This window comes from Priapulus caudatus, unplaced genomic scaffold, assembly GCF_000485595.1.
Source record: "Priapulus caudatus unplaced genomic scaffold, Priapulus_caudatus-5.0.1 Scaffold52, whole genome shotgun sequence".
In the NCBI taxonomy this organism is placed as follows: Eukaryota; Metazoa; Priapulida; class Priapulimorpha; order Priapulimorphida; family Priapulidae; genus Priapulus; species Priapulus caudatus.
In genome coordinates, this window is record NW_014577113.1 from 415,327 (window position 1) to 420,629 (window position 5,303).

At 43.7% G+C, this 5,303-nt stretch overlaps 2 non-coding genes across 2 annotated transcripts; both read left to right on the forward strand.

Moving 5' to 3' along the window:
* Window positions 1-2,382: 2,382 nt before the first annotated feature.
* On the forward strand, window positions 2,383-2,454 carry Trnak-uuu. Its single transcript has one exon. It is a non-coding gene; the product is annotated as a tRNA-Lys (tRNA).
* A 2,223-nt stretch (window positions 2,455-4,677) lies between these two features.
* On the forward strand, window positions 4,678-4,749 carry Trnae-cuc. The gene has a single exon. It is a non-coding gene; the product is annotated as a tRNA-Glu (tRNA).
* Window positions 4,750-5,303: the final 554 nt, after the last annotated feature.

The following is a 5,303-nucleotide window of genomic DNA, read 5'->3' on the forward strand; positions in this document are numbered from 1 at the left end:
TGTGTGTGAGAAAGGCGTAGTTACTGGATAAGTAATGCTGTATCTATATACCTATAACTATAGATATTACAATACATCCTGTATTTGAAGCCATCATCGCGCGTTTTTTTCCCAAAACTGGCCATACCTCCTTTGTCTAATTTCCCTCAGACGAACCTGAAGTAGACCCAGCCAGGGAGTTGCAGTCAATCAAAGGATGAACTGCCACCTCCCCGGGCAACCACCTCACGTTAAACTAGATTGGCTACAGTAGCATGCGATTTTACTAGTCAAACAGACAGTGTTACGGTGCACTAACAGTATAGGCATGTTGCCTCCATCATAGTCTAGTGCATGGTTAGATTCGGCGCTCTCACACGCGGGCCCAGTTTTCCATCCGGTCGGTAAACGTGAGTTAATTTTACATGTTTTACCAGATACATTTTTATTAAAATACGAGTTTCCTAGCCAAGAAGACGGAAAATCTTTGCTGGGATATCTACCAAGAAGTTGCCCCATATGGCTCTAGGGTGTAGGATTGCGGCGGCTGGCGCTTTCTACGCGCCGCGGCCCAGGGTGCGGATTCCCGGTGTCGGGAAGCTCATAGTTTATACATGTGTTTACCAAAACATTACTTAGAAGAAAGTGTAATTAGGTCTATTGATTATGCAATGCTTGACAAATGCTAGAGTAACTGGCACTCTGAGCTCTATGTACTGTTAATCTTAAGGGACATTCACCTTCCCCACACTAGGCTCCAAACGTGTTTCATATTCTCTGTAGTTTTTTGTCAGACTTTATCAGCTGCTGGTTTTTTACTATTACATTTTTAACCAAGTACTTCGCAGAGAGTCGGCGTTGTTGATATTGCTCACTCACATTCCGACATACTCAATTTCACGTGGACAGTCATACTGAAAATTAACACGTTCTTACTCTCCTTTCGACGAGGCTCCATGTTTAACGAAATCACTGCATGTATTAGCATTGTGCGGTCGACATGGCCGTTGCGCTCCCGAGCAATGCGTGCAAAAACTAGTCAGTGCCCACTATAAATATCATGTTTATCACGACCCGCCGCATTCGCCCGGGCAGCAGTTTGACAACTGCTCTCAAACGAATGATTTTTGGAGGGAACTGCCGACCCGCGATAAAGAACGGGACGGCCGGGAGGTTCATTACCGACAATTTCAATTACGAAGGATAACCGAGCCAAGATTGACTACTCTGGACCAATATCTAATACGGCATTATGCGCATAGTAATGCTGATAGCTGTGAGCTGGCTCACTCTCAACTGACCACACACCGTGACGGCCAGTGATTACTCCCTCAGCATCTAGGTCACACGATTGCCATAAAATCAAGTGGCTATTATAATCCTTGTAAATACAATGTAGCCGGATACAAAGAAACGGACCACCCCTTTTGCCTAATGGATACAAAACAAGTTGCTCCCGAAGGTATAATGATCGTAGGTAGAATAGATTCGGCGCCTCCCTCACCGAAACAGCGGCAACCGGTTTTCGGATGTCCTCCGGTGTGGGGAAGTCTATAGTATTTAGGATCGCTCACGACTCTTGAGTTTTGCAATGTTTGTCTGAGGTTTAAGATGAACCACGTCGGGTGGGCACAATGAACAAACTGCGCTAGCGCGTAACCAACAAAGAGAAAGCGAACAACATGAGTGAAGTGAGAATTCAACGTCAGTGTTAATGTGAGCAAATTACATCGACGTACTCTTCTGGATGAACGAAGCAGGTAGTATATGAGAGAACTCGCATTAGGCTCAGTACATCCTTATGACGATATAATTTATATAGGTGTGAGTAAATTTATTTTATCAATGATATTATAACTCACATAAAGTACTATTACTATATAATCATTATCAAAATTTAATTTATTCACACACTAAATAATCGCTTATATCCACAATTTGGTGACGAGTGTAGGATGGCGCGTATACCCGCCCTTTGATGTTTCTTAGCTATAAATCATTGAGTATCAGGTAATAAATAATAAGCACGTGGACAGCCCTGACAAAAAGTTCCTTATCACGAGCGTCCATGTTTACGAAATCACAGATGATACGGCCGAGCATGCGTGCGAAAATGTCCGGTGCACTATAAATCTGTATCACACCCGCTTCGCCAGCAGCGGTTTGAAACTGTAAACGACTGATTTTTGGACTGCGGATTTCAATTAGACATTTCTTAGTAACTAGCAGTGATATTGGACAAACTAATAGGCATTTGGCTATAAGGTAATGTACTGATTAACTACATAAAGTGCCAGTTACTCTAGCATTCGTCAACATTGCATAATCAATGGACCTATTATTCCTTTAAATACAATTTCCTACAAAGAAACAAAAACCTTTGCTTGGGATACAAGAAGTTGCTCCCATATGGCCTAGTGGTTAGGATTCGGCGCTTTTACCGCCGCGGCCCGGGTTCGATTCCCAGTGTGGGAACTAAGATTTTACATGTTTAAATCCTAGCAATGGTTTCAGTGAACATAAAAATGCAGTGTTGTGGTAAGTGTTGCTCTGTTATCACCGAGAGTTTAATTGTCCGATATTGTCTAGTAGTTAGGATTCGGCGCTTTCCCCGTCCAGCCCAGGTCAGTGGCGGATTCAGAAGTGAAATTTAGGGAGGGGAATCGTGATGGGAGGCAAATCATGCGAGCTCAAGGGCATGAAGCGCCAGAGGGGGGAGGGTGTTAGGCTAAAATACCCTTGCCCTGAAATTGGGCGACCACCCCCCTCTGGATCCGCCACTGCAGGTTGTAGCTAGTAGTTTTACATAAACAGTAAGTACAGTGTTACAATCATTTACCTTCCTAATGTGGAAACGTATACCTGAGAATCAGTTGCACAATCTCCACTTAACAATATAACAATATAAATGCTTACTTGTTTGTGGACACTGTCCTACGTTGACATATATATCGTCGAGAGCAGTGTCTGAGTAGTATGAGTTGCCAACAGCAGCTTCAAAGACGAGTTTTCGTGTCCCAATGTCACTAAGGAACACCTGCCCATACTGCCATTTGTCGCCTTGGTTGCCAGACTTTTTCCACATAGGCTCTCCCAAACTTGTGCCTGGAATGGAAACTCAATTGGTAAGTCAACCTGAACCTTAGCTCCAAGAAACGGTCTTGCTAGGGTTAGAAGACCGGCTACATAGAAGACCGGCTGTATAGACAATCGGTCGCACACAGCCTGGTCGGGCTACCTGATCCTGAACCTGAGCAGATTTTTGAAACTCTATACTCACATTGCGAAGTTGCTTGTTTCACATGACCAACTCTGAAGTGAGAATACTCAAACTAAACTACTAATAAATTGATCGGGCTAGCGATTTTTATCATTGATTAGTGTTGCCCGGACACCAACCCAATGTCATGCAGTGCAACGGCGGCGAGCTGACGTGTCTTCTCGGTAACACACAATTACACACAATACCCCGCATTAGCTAATACTAATCTATACCGTATCAAAGGATATATTAAAATTGTGCTGCATATATATCAAGAGTACATAATACTAGAGATCTCTATTATGTACTCTTGATATATATACACGTGCGGTGTACATCCTGCTTATCATATATTGCATAGTGTTCGACGTTATCAGAACTCGCCAAAAGCGTCGGACCGTCGGACAAAACCGGTGATTTTTGCACGGGTCCGACAAGAAATTCGCCTTTACCAGACCGTGTGTCCGGTAAAATTATAATAACTAATTACGCAGAGGCTACGGGTACGGCAGTACTACCCACTATGCCTAACGCAAACACTAACTCTAAACCGACTCGGCTGTCTTAAGGGGTGGACACACTAGGCGATTTTTCATGCGATCGAGCCGGCCAACCGAGCCGGCCGGCTCGATCGCACGAAAAATCGCGTAGTGTGTCCAGTGAGGCGCATCGATTTTCGAGTCGGCCGGCCAAGTCGCTCGATTCAAACATGTTTGATAATTATTTGAGCCGGCCGGCTACAATCGTGTAGTGTGCCCAGGTCTGCGATTGAGTCGGCCGATTGTACAATTCAACAGCCAATCAGAGTGCTGAAAATCCACAGAGTCGCCCGACTCAGTCGCGTAGTGTCCACAAAATCGCCCGACTTCATACCATGTTTTTTCTTCCTAGTCAATGTAACAGCACATCTGCCAGGCACCGGCAATAGACAGGGTTTCTTATACATAAGAGGCACAGTGGCGCACCGTCGTTGTCAGATTTAACATCGCTGTTGTGAAAATGTTGAAATTGTTGAATACCTATAACTATAAGTATATCAATTACATCCTGTATTTGAATCCATCATGTGCGTTTTTTTTCCAAACTGGCCATTACCTCCTTTGTCTAATTTTCCCTCAGAAGAAACCCTGAATAGACCAGCCAGATTGCATCCAATCAAAGGATGATGTATGGCAACATAATTTAACTATAGGGCTTTACATGTAGATGCATTTACTTAGTCAAACAGACAGTGTTACGTCACTAACATATAGTCAGTTGCTCCCATCTAGTCTAGTGCATGGTTAGGATTCGGCGCTCTCACCACCGCGGCCCGGGTTCCATTCCCGGTCTGGCAACTGATAATTTTACATGTGTTTACCAAAACATTTTACTTAAATACGATTTCCTACAAAGAAAAAAGAACAAAAATCTTTGCTTGGGATACAAGAAGTTGCTCCCATATGGTCTAGTGGTTAGGATTCGGCGCTCTCACCGCCGCGGCCCGGGTTCGATTCCCGGTGTGGGAACTCATAGTTTTACATGTGTTTACCAAAACATTTTACTTAAAGAAATAATAGGTCCATTGATTATGCAATGTTGACAAATGCTAGAGTAACTGGCACCTTGTGTAGTTAATAAGTACATTACCTTATAGCCGAACGCATATTAGTTTGTCCAATATCACTGCTGTTTACATTACAAACAAGACTTGAAATCGGTTGTTGATATGTATCAACGTATCATTTACGTGCCGTAAATGTCATCCAGGAGTCAGCAATGACGTAAACATTTGTGCGGCCCGTATGTTTTGACGCCAGGTGAAACGGAGGTGTCAGCGGTGTAACCACGGCCACAGACTAAACATGGAAATAAAGTAAAAACACACGTACTAATCAAGATGCACGTGGACAGCCGACAAAAAGTTCCTTATCACGAGCGTCCATGTTTACGAAATCACAGATGATTCGGCCGGCATTGCGTGCGAAAATGTCCGGTGCCACTATAAATCCTGTATCACACCCGCTTCGCCAGCAGCAGTTTGAAACTGTAAACGACTGATTTTTGGACTGCAAGATTATCT